Source organism: Amblyomma maculatum, chromosome 7 (genome assembly GCF_055883805.1).
Source record: "Amblyomma maculatum isolate TAMU_Amacu chromosome 7, ASM5588380v1, whole genome shotgun sequence".
In the NCBI taxonomy this organism is placed as follows: Eukaryota; Metazoa; Arthropoda; class Arachnida; order Ixodida; family Ixodidae; genus Amblyomma; species Amblyomma maculatum.
The window spans coordinates 47,073,471-47,089,412 of NC_139350.1; the positions used below are offsets into that span (position 1 = coordinate 47,073,471).

Genomic DNA, 15,942 nt, shown 5'->3' on the forward strand with positions numbered 1-15,942 from the left:
CACGTGGCTGGCAGAAAAGTGCTCAGGCGAAAAGTTAAAATGCTTCTTGCTTGTATTTGTAGGACTGCTCCCACCTGTACTTTTATAAGCTGTTGGAATGCTTAAAGAACTTGACACAGAGGCTTACAAGTACCTACACTGCTGCTTAAAATAAAGTTCCACTGCAGGTTATCTTTCAAGGAGGACCGCACTGTGGTTCATGCATACTCGTCAAAAGCTTCAAGCTGCTGCTCAGTAACATTGCTTTAACCCTTTTAGGCATGCATTATGTTCTACTAATTAAGAAAAACGTGAAAACTTATGGATATGTACTTCTAACCTCTTATTTCGCAAAAATAATATGAATAGCTAAAGAACTTATAGTTGCGCATAGTGCGTGGCCTTCCGCATGCACTCACAGAATTTTAGCCCTATTTTTTTTAAATCTATGCTCATCCCACCATGTGAGAGAAGAAAATGTTATAGCGACTTCCTAGGCGTACTTTATTACTTCACGATGACAGTTTTTATTTCTTTTCTTTGACAAGCAACGCACTTTTTTAGGCAGGAAATTGCCTTGCCATTCTGTTTAGCGGGAATATTTAATGCAGACGACGTTACTGACTTCGTGAAAATGGCTCTAGATGCCTTGAACAAAGCTTATGTGCACAATCATAGATGCCATGCTGCAAATGGTTAACATTTGAGGCTTCTGTAGCTAGATGGAGCATACATTTATGTGTAAAAAGTAGGCAGTATGCAAAATAAGGAAAGCACATGTAAAATGCAGTTGATTTGAGATTTTCAGAGTATAAAACCTCATATTTCTAGATGATGGTCAGTCTAGAAATAGAACACAAAAGAAAATATTGTTACGTTAGGCGATGCATGCGCTGATATGCGCATAAGAAGGAAAAAGAAGAATCTCGGTAGTTTTTGGCGAAGACGACGACGACGTTCAAGAAGTGTCGGCTGGTGCCTGCAGGAAAGTCCAGTTGTGTGAAAGCATTGTCTCCCGCCTCTGCTCTCTGCAACCTCAAGCTGAACTACCCCCCGTAACAATATATTTGCGTAAAGTAATTGACAAACTTTGACATGCATTTCTTGAGGTAGCTTTCAAATCATTCGCTGCCCTTCTTCTAATCGAAAAGTTGCTGTTGATCTACATTGTCAGACCTCCTGATCACAATTTTTAATCCATATGCATGTGCAATGTATTTGTGTCTCTTCCATAATTTGCAAAGGCCTGCTCCCCCCCCCCCCCCCCCCCCCTTTGCCTGGTTGCCTTATTCTATGCTATTTTGTGGCTGTGGCTCTGATGGAGCTCTCACTGTCCCAGTTCAGACACTTGTGACCAGAGGAGCAGCAGCAGCAGTGAGTGGTTGGCCTGGGGTTTGGAGCACTGTCCTGAGCCTTGTACCAAGAGGCGCTGTGTCATATGCAGCATTATGAAGCTTCTGCGGCAGTCAACTTATTAGTGTCACCAGTGCAAGGCAGGTCTGTGCATAAACAAGGAGCGAAACTGCTTCTCCCAGTACCACTCTATGTAAGGCCCAGAAATGATGGAAGTGCCAGCATTGCCATTGTGGATGTCTTCCAGCTGGCCTTCCTGATCAGAGCTACTGAAAAAGCAACCAAGGAAATGGGGCAGCCTCGGTTTTATAAACGTCATTTCGGCATTACACAGGGTGGCACTTTGATACTTGCAAGTGAAAGCACTCAGTTTCTGTGGCCTTAAGATTATATGTATCACTTGAGAATGAACTGTGAAAACAGTGTGACAAAAAAGAAGAGGCTAGTAACAGATAAAATACTCTATTTAAATGCAGTACGATATCCACGTGATCTATCGATCTGGACGTAAGTACCGATGGCTTCTGCTGACCGCCCGGAAACAGCCTTCATCACTCCCGATGGCTTGTATGAATTCAATGTGATGCCGTTCGGACTGTGCAACGCCCCCGCCGCCTTCGAGAGAATGATGGATAACATGCTCAGTGGGCTCAAATGGGAAATGTGTCTTTGTTATCTAGATGACATTGTCGTTTTCTCGAAAGATTTCCCTTCCCACCTTCTGCGCCTTCAGCGTGTCCTTACGTGCCTTACTGAAGCCGGCCTACAGCTCAACTTGAAGAAATGTCACTTTGCCGCTACCAAGCTCACAATACTTGGTCATGTCATATCCAAGGATGGCGTTCTACCGGATCCTACCAAACTTCGTGCCGTCGCAGACTTCCCCAAGCCCACAACCTTGAAAGAACTTTGCAGTTTTATTGGTCTATGTTCGTATTTCCACCGTTTTATCCGCAACTTCGCCAATATCATCGCCCCCTTAACGCAACTTCTCGCCAGAGGCTCGAACCTCTCCTCTTGGTCACCAGCCTGTGATGCTGCGTTCAGTACACTACGCCGTCTACTGGTCTCTACCCCGCACCTCCACCATGTGTAAGGTGTTTATTGGAGCACCAAGACCGTAAGCAACGTCCGCAAACCAAAGCGACGGGGGTAGCGTTCGAATCAACAGTGCAGTGCCAACAAGGCTCCGGCTCTACTTCGTCTACCTCTTCGGGTTGGCGCGCGAGCTGATGGCGATCGGGATTACTACAACAGAAACTATTTTTGCAATGTATGCAACAAAGAGTTTTATGTTTTTGGCAACCTGATTCAAGGATGAGCATGATTTCAAACCTATGTGTGCCAACTTAGAGTTTAAGATGTCAATACTAGCGGGGCTTTATCTCTTCAGTGATGTTTTGTGTCATGCAGTTTAGCTACTTCATGGTGCCCTTTGTTTTTTTTGTTATAGTTTACCCAGTGTTGCTTCTGTATTAAGCAGTTATACTGTCGGCATTATATTACAGCTCCTTGTTTCTGCATTGTTTTGGGCATACATAGAAAAAGTATCACTGACTTTTGTAAACATGTTTGTAAATACATATATATTTTAAATTTTATGGAATACCTTCCTAACGTGCATACAGCCGTCAGGCATTTGGTTGCAAGACCAAAGTTCACTTATCTTTATTTTCTTGTGCTGGTGGTAGTTTGAGGCACAGTGATGTATGATCTAGCCCTGTAGTTTTGTCTGAAAATCATGGGGCCGTAATGTAGGGACTTGTATCTGCAGTGATTTAATCTGCCACATGAAGTAATGAGTCCAAGAATAGCATGCAGCTAGAAATGATGTGCGAGGTCATTATCATGTTATGTTTATCCAAAGAAATGGTGCATGCCAGAAAATTTAGGCAGCCTCTTTAATAATGATGAAGGCTACGCTAAACACTGAAAGTGGAGGAGTTGGGGAGCAGTCAAGCTACATACCGTCAAGCTACCCATCAAGCTACATATTCTTCTTGCAAAAACAATGTTATGGGCCTAAGCATGGCTAAAGCTTTCCCGACCTTTATTAAAGGTTAATGCAGATGTTCTTAATCACTAAAAAAGCCACAGAGAGACAAATGCTAGTGTTTCGCACATTACAAATAACTTTTTTGTACATTCTTTTGCCATTGAGGATAAATTACCAGATGTTTACTTTATTGATAATGTTGTGTGGTTAGCTGTATAGATTTTTATACGGCTCGTGTAATTTCATAGTGGATGGAGCATTACAAGTTTTGCTGACAATTTCTACTGGTGTGCCAATATGATTGTGAGTAGTGGGCGAGATACAAGTACAAATATCATTGGTGCCTTGTTCATGGACGTGATAAAAGAGAATATGCTTGATGCAGTTTTGTGCTAGTGTAGCAGGTCGGTTCACGTGACAGAGTTGCTTTCTTAATTTTTTGCCTTTATAACACTGAAAGTGCTCACCTAAAATGTGGACAGGGCTTCCGAGCTACTATTTCTGCAGACAGGCATGCTATAATTACGCGTTAAGAAATACTGGGGACAGTCATCTGCACCAAGAAGAGGGCAGTTTTTTTTTTGACAGTCAGTGCAGTTAGCTGCACAAAATCCTATGTATAGCCTGTCTTCATTGAAGCAGTTTCAAGGTGTGAATGGGAATTATTTCGAGACGTGACTGATTTTTGAAATTAATCTAGGTGGACCATTTGCCTGCGCTGAAATATGTTCATAAATGAAGACATGAAGCTAAGCTTAGACATATTAAAGTTGCGCTTTGGTGAGCATGATAAGTTTTACAGGTGCCAAAGCTTTTGTATAGCAGTGCTTGAAATTTTTTATGTGTGCATCTGCTTTGTGCTTTCTGCCGAACAATCTGAGGCTAATTCCCTATGCAGAAGCTATGCTCAGTTTGAGCTGATATGCAGGCAGAAACTTATTTTTTTCAGTCTCCCTTTTTTGGGGAACTAGAACAGGCTGTAGATACATGTTTGGCAGTGTGCAAGACCATATATTGTTTACAAAAGCATTGTTAGAGAATATGGGCCACATGAAACAAGGTTTTCTTTTTCTGTACATTTCTTATTTCAGCGTCACCTTGTGACAAGTTGTGGTCAAGCAGCACAGATGTGTGCTTTTACTAGATACCAATCATTTCTATGTTTTGCTACATATGTGATGCAGTTTTCAATGAAGTAAAGAAAACAAAGCTAGCAGTAGCAAATATTTGTTATAAAGCTTAACAAAGTGCAAGAAGTGTGCGTCAAATTCATTGTGGTCTGTATGTATTAAAGTTTAAGGTGTATTGCTGGCAAGGACATGGTGCAGAACCTTTCTTATCAAGAACTGTGTGCCAGGAAGGGACTCGTAATTCACGTGATATTGATACGTGCCAAGAAGGTTAGTCCGAGAACGCAACGGCTGACGACTTGAGTGAATGTTCGGGTAGGCGCCAACCTTCTAGTAGTACCAGCTACCGTTGCTACAGCTTCGTCCTCTTTCTGTGTCATTACTGTCAATCATGGTCTTCTTCAACGTCCAGCGACGCAGGCCATATATGAACATTACCCCCCCACGAAAAGCACACTCCCGGTGCGCATTATGTCGAACTACTGCAGGTGTAGTACAGCTTCATTCGGTCGACATGAACGATCTCGGTACGTGGCATAGCGGACAGTTGCGGTGGATGCACAGGGGTGACCTCGTATATCACTGAAGTGACTGGTCGTAAAACATGGTAGGGTCCTGCGTAGCGTGACAAGAGCTTCTCACACAGCCCAACTCTACAAGCGGGAGTCGAGAGCAAGACGAGAGAGCCCGGAGAGTAGTGGACGTCCCAGTGACAAGAATCATGGCGGCGTTTCTTAGAATTTTTGGAGGAAGATAGTCGGTGGCGAGCAATAACACGAGCGGTGTCAGCTCTAGATATGGCGTCACAAACATAGACACTGTCATTAAAGGTGGGAGGCAGTACGCTGTCAAATGGAAGGGGAAGGTCGCGGCCGTATAGACGATAGAAGGGTGAGTAGCCCATTGTGTCGTGACGGGAGGAATTATATGTGAACGTTACAAATGGCAAAGTAACATTCCAGTCACAGTGATCATCTGATACATACATTGACAACATGTCCGTTAGCGTGCGGTTGAGGCGAGCGGTGAGGCCGTTCGTTTGCGGATGAAGCGGCGGTGAAATAGTGCTTATGGAGCAGTACCGGAGAATTTCGTCGACAAGAAAACAGCGGCCACGGTCAGTGAGCAGCTGGCGTGGAGCACCATGGAGCAGGATCACGTCATGGAGAAGAAACGCAGCCACGTCAGTTGCACAGCTGGTGGGTATCACTCGGGTGACAGCGTAGCGTTTAGTATAATCTGTGGCCACTGCAATCCATTTCTTCCCCGACGCAGAGAGTGGAAAAGGCCCGAGGAGATCAAGGCCAACTCGGGAAAACGGGTCTACTAGAATTTAAATCGGCTGCAGGTATCCAGCAGGCACCACCGAGGGCTCCTTCCGTCGCTGACACCGGTCACGAGAAGCCACGTAACGACGAACAAAGCGGTAGAGGCCTGGCCAAAAGAAGCGGCGGCGGACGCTGTCGTCCGTACGAGATAGACCAAGATGACCTGCAGTGGGCGCGTCATGCAGTTGCTGTAGAACGTTGGCACGCAGGTGTTCGGGGACTACGAGCAGAAACTCGGCGCCATCTGGTCTCATATTCCGCCGGTATAGGGTGCCGTTATGGAGCACAAACAAAGCGAGGGTAGCATCAAGGTGATTAGTGCTGAGGCGATTGATAATGCTGCAAAGCTTGGGATCTAAGCGCTGTTCATGGCGAATGTTTAAAAGGTCAGCGATGGCCAACACACGTGTCATCGACACACTCGCTCGAAGGTGGTGGATCTACCGGGTTGCGGGACAGGCAGTCGGCGTCACCGTGCAGTCGGCCGGACTTGTGGACGACAGAAAACGTGTATTCCTGAAGGTGGAGGGCCCAACACCCCAGGCGACCAGTGGGGTCCTTCAGCGTAGAAAGACAACATAAGGCGTGGTGGACAGTGATGACGGAGAATGGGCGGCCAAACAAGTAGGGGCGAGACTTTGTAATGGCCCACACGAGGGCTAAGCACTCACGTTCTGTGATGGAGTAATTCCGCTCAACCACAGAAAGAAGGCGACTGGCATAAGCAATGACGCGAGTGCGACCCATCTACTGTTAGGCAAGAATGGCACCAATACCGTGACCACTGGCGTCGGTGTGTACCTCCGTTGGTGCCGAGGGATTGAAATGTGCCAGGATGGGTGGGTTGGTGAGGGCCGCGATGAGTGCAGAAAAGGCTTGAGATTATTCTTTGCCCCAGCAGAATGGAACGTCGTTCTTCAGAAGTGTGAGTGGACGAGCCGTGTCCGCAAATTTGGGAGCAAACCACCGAAAATACGAGCAAAGGCCAAGAAAACTACGAATGTCACTAGTACAGTGGGGTGTAGAAAATTCACTTACAGCACGAATTTTGTAGGGGTCGGGTGGAATGCCGTGGGCATCGACCAGGTGTCCGAGCACTTTGAGTTCACGTCGGCTGAATCTACACTTCCTTGAATTCAGCTGAAGGTCAGATCTTCGAAAGACTCTAAGAATGGCATCAAGGCGGGGAAGATGGCTCTCGAAGGTCGAAGAAAAGACAATGACGTCATCGAGATAACATAAACACGTCATCCATTTGAAACCGCGCAAAAGAGAGTCCATCATGCACTCGAATGTTGCGGGTGCACTGCACAGACTAAAAGGCATCACCTTGAATTGGTACAGGCCATCGGGCGGGACGAAGGCGGTCTTCTCTCGGTCCCGTTTGTCGACAGCCATCTGCCAATAACCGGAACGAAGATCACTCGAACAAAAATAATTGGCACCGTGCAAGCAGTCAAGGGCATCAACTATCCTGGGGAGCGGGTAAACGTCCTTTGTAATTTTGTTGAGGTGTCGGTAATCAATGCAGAACCTCCAGGTATTATCTTTCTTTTTAACAAACATGACAGGTGATGCCCAGGAACTGGTAGAAGGCTCTATAATGTTCCTTGCCAACATCTTGACTTCATCTTAGATGAGGCGACGTTCAGAAATGGCGACTCAGTAAGGTCGTCTGTGAATTGGGCTGGCGTCTCCAGTATCGATGCGATGTGTTACGAGGGACGTTTGACCCGAGGGTCGGTCACCAAAATCAAAAATATCACTTTATAATGTCAGAAGGGTCGTGATGATGATGATGATGATGGATTTAAGTGGCGCAAGGGCGACTCAGGCCAAAGAGCGCTAAATTCAAGGTTAACGGTGTACTCAAGTTTATGTAATGGGATAGTTGTGATGTTTCATGAAGGGATAAAGAACAGTTGTGTATAGGGCCTAAAAATGTATTCGCTCTGTAATATCGCTAAAAACAATAGTGTATAGGGCCTAAAATTTATTTGCGATATATAATGGGATGTGCGATGTATATGTAGATGCTTTAAAAGATCTCATCCGTCCTCTCAACGAGGAGCGGGCTGAGACCCACTTCGATAAGTAATTCCATGTAAAAAGCCTACTTGCGATAAAACTTTAAGCACCTGTTTGAAAGGAAACATCGGGTTGTCGCCAATAAAAATGGATGGGTGTGCAGGTATTTGATGAGTGAACAAGGAGGGAAAATGACGTCTCCTTTCTTGTTTCAGTTGTGCACATATGATTAAAACATGAATGGCAATAAGCCGATCACCACATCTCGAGCACTGTGGTGCAGGAGAGTTGGTTAAAAGATATGTATGTGTTATGTATGTGTGACCAATTCTCAGCCTGCACAGGGCTACTTCTTTAAATCTGTCTTGTTTTTCTGTGGTGTACCTGCCTATCCTTGGCTTTATTGTGTGTAGTTTATTTTCTGCTGCTGCATCCCATTCCTCTTGCCATTGTTGTCGAATCATGTTTTTGATGTGTTGCTTGAGGTCCTGATATGATATGTTATCAATGTCTATAGTGTATCGAAGGGCAGCTGATGCAGCAAGCCTATCAGCTGCCTCGTTACCTGATATACAGCGGTGGCCTGGCACCCAACACAGTGTAACTTTAAGTTCTAGTTTATAGGCAGACATAAGGGTGTTATAGAGAGAATTCAGGATTGGGTTCGTATTATGCCACTTCCAAAAGGATAGGGACGTTAAAACACTGAGGGAGTCTGTATAGATGATCGATGTCTGTATTTTATTTTCTATAATATGGGTCTCACAGCTAGTAGGATTCCATGGCATTCAGCTGTAAATATACTTGTGAGTCTGTTCAGTGTTTTTGAAAGTGAAAAGTGCGGTCCATGTGCTGCACAAGACACTTGAGCAGACTTTGAAGCATTTGTGATTTTGTCTTGTTTGTGATTTTGGAACCACGTGCAAGCTGTGCCCGCCAAATAGAAAATTATGGTGGCCAGCATAAGGGTCGCATCCCAGTGATTGTTCTTCCCGCAGCGCTCGTACTCATCCAGCCAATCTTCCACGTATGTCTTGTCTTCGCCATTAAAGATGGGAGAGTGGCGGATTTTCGTAAGCACGATTGGCTGAGCCAATGTTGCCGCGGTAGTAGGGGTTGCGTCGGAGGTCATAGTTGTAGTTTTTCGACGTCGTTGAGAGCCCAGGTAGATGGCGGCCACTGCACAAATCCAGCTTTTGGCAGCCCAAAGGGTAATCTGTGCGCACGGGGATCTTTGGTCACCTCCACCAAGATGATACGTGGCAAGAAGGTTAGTCCGACAACGCAACAGCTGACAATTTCAGTGAATGTTCGGGTAGACGCCAACCTTCTCGTAGTACCAGCTACCGTTGCTACGGCTTCGTCGTCTTTCCGTGTCACTACTGTCGATCGTAGTCTTCTTTAACGTCCAGCGCCGCAGGCCATATATGTAACAATATTTTGGAAGTTGTTTCCAATAAACCAAAAGCAAGGAATGAAAGTTATGCTGCCATTATGAATGATCTTAACATATCTATTGTATGCGTACAAATATGGCTAAGCCAAAGAGCATGGAACGAGCAATGCATTTAATGAAAGATCAGCTGCTGTTTGATTTTCATTCTTTGTTCCTGTGACTATTTCTGTCTGTAAAATAAAGATAGATTTGGTGCCATCTGCATTCCTTACAATTAATGGTCAATAGGAATGATGTTTCAGCCTGAAATCATTATATAAGGCTAATAAGTTTGGCTTTTTGTGTCAGAAGCACGCATGTTCAGTTAAATGTTTGCTTTTACTGTAGCGCAAATGCTGGCATTACCGAGGCTTTTGCATGTGCAAATGAAGAGTAAAACAGGAACATGTTTTCGCATAAAGCATAAATCGTGGCCTGAGTGAATAAATTTAGCTGCTGCCGCAACTCGACCTCCCAGTCCCAGCAGTAGGCTGATATGTTGGCGATGGTTGCAGACAGCGCTGTGAGCTCGTTGCGACTTGCGTCGTCAAGTGCGCCGACTGCGTGAGCGGACGAAGAAGCACCGCAGACATCTCTGCCTGCCGCTCAACTGGGTCATGGAGCCAAGGCCGCAGCCGATTTCATTCACTGAAAGCCGGTTTGAGAGCAGCACAATCACAGCACACGAATGCGCCAGTGACGTGATATTTTTTGTATCTCACGGGCTCTCTTTAGGGCTTGGAAAAGCTATACACATGAGGCTGTCGGAAATAGATGGAATGGGGGTTTTAGAAGACGCTCTCCAACCCTGCAACTCACATTTATTGTCTAACGTCTCTATAATCGAGTCTTTATATAAATGTCTATAAATAATGTTATAAATGTTATATAAATATATGTCTAATCGAGTCTTTATATAAGAACACCGTAGCTCAGCAAACGTTCGACAAGCATATGACATGCATTGTGGAATGGTAGCTACTTTTGTCCATTTTAATTCGAATTTTTCCCAAGCCTGCACAAGAATAGCAAAAAAAAAAAAACTGAATGAGCAGTGATCACATCGAAGCTTCTTTAAGGCGAACATTACAGCCACTCGTCTGCAACAGCAAAACCGTCTTTCAGCGCTAGATGCACAACCATCCATATATAACACCAACAATGAGAATAATTTCATAAAAATGTAATGTAAGCTGCATAATGCTTGCATGATATAAAATATTAAGCATAACAATCAGAGTAAAGACTGTAAGGTTGAGTTTTCAATGTTATTATAATTTATATATTAGCAAATGTGTTGTATTTAAACATTATTTTGCAAATAAAAGCTGTTTTAATAAAATTTTACGTGATATTATGCTTAATATTAAAACAATAAAAAATGGTCTGATATTCATGACACCACTTGTGCTGGAAGCGGCAAAAAGAGGCGGATAAATGACGCAGCTGGTGATATTGCAGTGGCTGACAAACGAGTTCACTTGCTATATCGAAAGCATCCAAGAAACTTCTAAAGCGTTAAAGAAGAAGAAATGCTGTTCATCACGAGTCTACTGTACAAGTGGTAGAATATACCTCTTGGGGAAAAGTGTCGGCTGCGTCCTCACCAGGAACCTCAATAGGGGCCTCATTGCGGCTCTCTTAGGGAAAGCAAGGCTAATGTGTGGAGAGAACAACATGCTAGATGCGAGGGCCGTAACAGCGGCACTTGACCACATTGTCAAGACGGACATTTCATCGTGGAGCCAAATCAAGGCAGTTTTCGTCGATGCCGAGGAAATCATTTCTGCTCGGCCACAATCAGTAAGCGAGGAAATGAAGGAATTGTGGTGGCATCTCCTGTCATCCCATTACTGTCACATATTCCTGTTTAGCTAACGTCGATGGATACATTGATAAGTTAATCAGTGACCTTGGGTGTGATGCTGCGCTATCTTTCTTGAAACTAGCGAAAGAAGCAGCCCCATGTACACTCTTCTACGAGGACAAGAATTCTAGTGGACTGCATTATCCGAAATTAGAATTTATTGCCCTATTGGACAAGGTTTTCTTAAAAAAAAAAAAAAACGCGTGCATACCACACACAAATGCTCTCGAAGTACTTTAAATCCTGATTCAAGCAGCGCAATTGTGAATTCGCCATTGCTGAGTTGCCCTGAAGGAATCCAACAGCCTATAAGGTCCGCTTCTTTGATATCTGAAAAATTTATCAGAATCCTTCTTGTCAATTAGGCCAAGAAACTGACAGACAGGAATTACAGGCCAGCTCCCTATATGAACAAACCGGCCAGGAAGATTGAGACTGAATTTTCTAGCCGCTGGTCACGTTTTGATGAATTGATGAATATGTATACAATAAAGTACAATAAGTACAATGACAATTTTTGTTTATATTGTTTGCCGCTCTTTTCAATCAGGCATAACTGTTCATGCCCATTTTCTTGATTAAAAGTTGTTGTTTATCTATGTTTTAATCCGACTACGTCTGTTAGACACGTACTTGCGTCAGTCGCGAGACTACATATACATATTCTGTCTTTCAACCGACTGATTTGTTTTGAACGAAGCTAGAACAGCTCAGTCCACTAGACAACTGCAATTTTAACTATATGCGTAAATTTTGTCCCTTACTCTGAATTTGAGACGCGCCATGAATTTTCGCCGATATCTCTTTTGCTCTAAACGAAAACAGAAGCTGTTGACAGAATCTCCAGCCATGCTATAGTACACTGTAGCCATGCACTTACGTCAGGTCGCGCTACACCTGTTTACAGCTTTCGAAGGAATACTGTATAGCCTGATAAATTTATTTCTGTACAAAAGTTAGGGGCAAAAATTTTTGAAGTAAGTGTTCCACACCAGCTGCAGAGGTGGATGTTCGCCACCTGCTATGGACTTGTGCAGGGACAAGGGCATTAAGGACACAGGTTCTGCGCGAAGTGGGATTAACCACAAGGGAAGAGGACTTTTCTAAATGGCTCACCGACAACGCTAAGAGCGGGAGCCTGCTCCGGTTCCTCACGGAAAACCATTTACATGAGTTTATATAATATGCCTTATGGCAAGCTTGCGTACAAAAAAAAAAAAAAAGTATACCAGCTTCATTCGACCGTGCTCGGCAGCACAGACAAAGGCGCGCGCGCGCGCGTGAGCGGTGTTGACTATACATTAGTCCTCGTACACAATAAATCTTACACGCTGATCGCGGCGTCTTTGTATAAACCATAAGGGGTGAAGTGTCAGGACCTGCCGGTTGCAACTGAGGCGGGCGGAGCGAAGAGCGAGTGCGTTTCCCTTGCGCGTGAACGGCGGTAGCACAGGCGCAGCAGTGGGACGGTGGCGACCCCGCCGAGGCGCGGCGGGCGGTGGAAACAGGCCCCATTGGAGAGGCCGTAAGAGAAAAGAAGCGCGCTCTCCATCAAGACCGGCCGTGGCAGAGCGCGCTGAGCGCGCCACCCAACGCGCGAAGTGTTTGCAAAATGGCGGACGCCGGCTTCGTTCAAAGTGTTGGAGATGTCAGAAAAAAGAAAGTCTTGGTTGTTGGTGCAGGCGGTATTGGTTGCGAGTTGCTTAAAAACCTGGTACTTTCCGGATTCTCAGACATCGAAGTGATTGACCTGGATACTATTGACGTCAGCAACCTGAATCGGCAGTTCTTATTCCGAAAGGTGCATGTCGGAAAGCCAAAAGCATTGGTCGCCAAGGAAAGCGCCGAAAGGCTCGACCCGCATGTCAAGATCGCAGCTCGTCACGACAGCATTGTAAAACCCGACTACGGGCTCGACTACTTCAAGCAGTTTGACATTGTCATGAATGCTCTCGACAACCGAAGTGCGCGAAGCCACGTGAACCGCATGTGCCTGGCTGCGAAAGTGCCTCTAATTGAGAGCGGCAGCGCCGGTTACTTGGGGCAAGTGACGCCAATCTTCAAAGGAGTCACCGAGTGCTACGAGTGCCAGCCTCAACCCGCTGAAAAAACTTACCCTGGGTGCACCATTCGCAACACGCCTTCAGAGCCGATTCATTGCATCGTGTGGGCGAAGCACCTTTTCAACCAGCTTTTTGGTGAGGCAGACCCAGACGAAGACGTATCACCGGATTCAACAGATCCCGAGCTGAGGGGCGAAGTGAGCCTGGATCATATGCTAAAGCAGAGTACTGACGCCACAGGCAATATGTGCCGTGTGTCGACGCGGCTTTGGGCTACAGAGTGCGGCTACGACCCAGAGAAGTTGTTCAACAAGCTGTTCGGCGATGACATTCGGTACCTGTTGCAGATGGAAAAGTTGTGGTCGAGCAGGAAGCCCCCGACGCCTTTGCACTGGGGAAACTTGCCGGACACGGGTGCTTGCTGTAGTGCCGATGCGGATGCTACCCCCGGCATGATCGATCACCGCGTCTGGGACCTTGATCAGTGCCGTCAGGCCTTCAGCGCCTCCGTGGAAAAGCTGAAGGAACGCTCTCTAGAACTTGGTGAAGGCGACCATTTAGTGTGGGACAAAGACAACGATGAGTGCATGAATTTTGTAACCGCTTGTGCCAACCTGCGCGCACATATCTTTGGTATTCCTCAGACCAGTAGATTCGATGTAAAGGCAATGGCAGGCAACATCATTCCTGCCATAGCCACAACCAATGCCATCATAGCAGGCATTATTGTGCTGCAGGCTTTCAAGATGCTGCGAGGAAAGCTGGAAGAGTGCAGAACAAATTGTAAGCAGGTGTACTTGGCGAAACGGCCTTCACCAACTAAAAAGCTTATTATTCCCACCCTGCTTCTCGAGCCAAACCCTAAATGCTATACATGTGCCTCAAAGGCAGAGCTCTATGTCAGTCTCAACACAAAGCAAATGACAGTTGGCATTTTTGAGGACAAGGTGCTGAAGCAGCAAATAAAAATGGCAGCACCTGATGTTGAGCTAGACGATGGTAAAGGAACTATCCTCATTTCAAGTGAAGAAGGTGAAACAGAATCCAACCGCACCATGCATTTGGGAAGTCTTAGTGTAACCCATGGCTCTAGGCTTCGCTGCGATGACTTTTTGCAAAACTTCCAGGTCACAGTTAACATTGTCCATGATGAAAATAAGGATGCTGCAGGATTTGAAATTGTTGGTGATGTCTCACAGCAGGGACCAGATGCTGCCATAACAGACAGCAACCACTATGAGAAAGATGAGAGCCAAAACAGGTATGCCTCTGATGATGCTAGTGATGAGGATGACTTACTTATCATTGAAGACGATCATTTTGAGCAAGTTGAAAATGGCAGAGGGAGCCTGAAACGTAAGCTCACAGATGGCGATGACAGCATAGAAGCCAAAAGGGGCTGTGTTGTGATTGACTGATAGGAGTCGCTATGGGTTTAATAGAGTTCACAAGCATTATCTTTTTTTTTTACTGAATATGGTGTGAGTCTGTGTTGCACATTTCATTTTGCAAATGTCCTGGAGGCCCTCTGCCATGATTTGGGGATGCCAATGTGCTGGTGTGTAACATCAAAGAATCATTTGTAAATAAATCCCCATCAGTGTGTGTTTGATTTATACATGCTGCTTGTTGCTGTGCCTTATTTCTAGCAGTATCCTGTCTGCCATGGCAACAGAGATACCTTATCTAACTCAAGTTGTCAGCGAACTGATACAGCACTTCCTACTGGCTTCTGGGAAGTGCTGTGCTACTGACCTCTAAAATGAAACTGTTCTTTGCAAGTGGAATTTATTGAACTGCTTACTGCAGCACATGGTTTGGTTTGGTTTGGTTTGTGGGGTTTAACGTCCCAAAGCGACTCAGGCTATGAGAGACGCCGTAGTGGAGGACTCCGGAAATTTCGACCACCTGGGGTTCTTTAACGTGCACTGACATCGCACAGCACACGGGCGCCTTGCTTTTCGCCTCCATCGAAAAGCGGCCGCCGAGGCCGGGATTCGATCCCGCGTCTTTGGGAACAGTAGTCGAGCGCCGTAACCACTGCGCCACCCCGGCGGGGCTACTGCCGCACATGATATGCAGTGCTATGCTTGGCAATAGCCTTTTTTTGGAAATGAAAAGTCTACAGTTGCTAAAGTGTCTGTAGCTGTGATCACTTTGCCAGTAGTAGTTCAACTGCAGGCTGACTCCATGGTCTCCTCACTCAGTCTATGGATTTATGAATGGTTAAGGCTGAACCCTCCAGTTGTAAACAGCGATACATTTTGTATTTGCTCTTCCCTTGATTTTAGCCACCAGTTAAATAACCTTTCAATGGTTATTTCTACCTGTGTCTAATCTTCCTCCAGTGTCCTTAAACCCAAATCCTTGGAACTGTAGGTTTCAGCCGATTCCTCTTCACACGCACTGCATAGCGTGTCTATTGGCAATTTGCACGGTCTGTCCTAGCCTCGAACAAGAATGAACTGCCCCTATAGTTATCATAGATGCCTCCTTTGGCAGTTCCCTGCTTGAATGTTTTGTCCAGTTCTGATTTGGCCTGCATTTGTCTTCCACAGCCTCCTCTCTAGTTCTTTCATTTTTTTCTTAACAGATCATTCCTAATCTGTCTTCCTAATGCAGTCCATATATTTGCCTGCCATTTTTCTAGTCTATTCTCTCCATTTTATGTCAACATTCATCACATACACAGGCAGCTGAAAACTTTCTTAGCTTACTGTTCTCTTCTTTTTCTCAATCGCTGCTCAAATTGTCTCTTGCTGC

The 15,942-nt window shown here is 45.4% G+C and overlaps 1 pseudogene; it reads left to right on the forward strand.

Moving 5' to 3' along the window:
* The first annotated feature begins 12,673 nt into the window (after positions 1-12,673).
* Positions 12,674-14,797, forward strand: LOC146183136 (SUMO-activating enzyme subunit 2 pseudogene; annotated as a pseudogene).
* Positions 14,798-15,942: the final 1,145 nt, after the last annotated feature.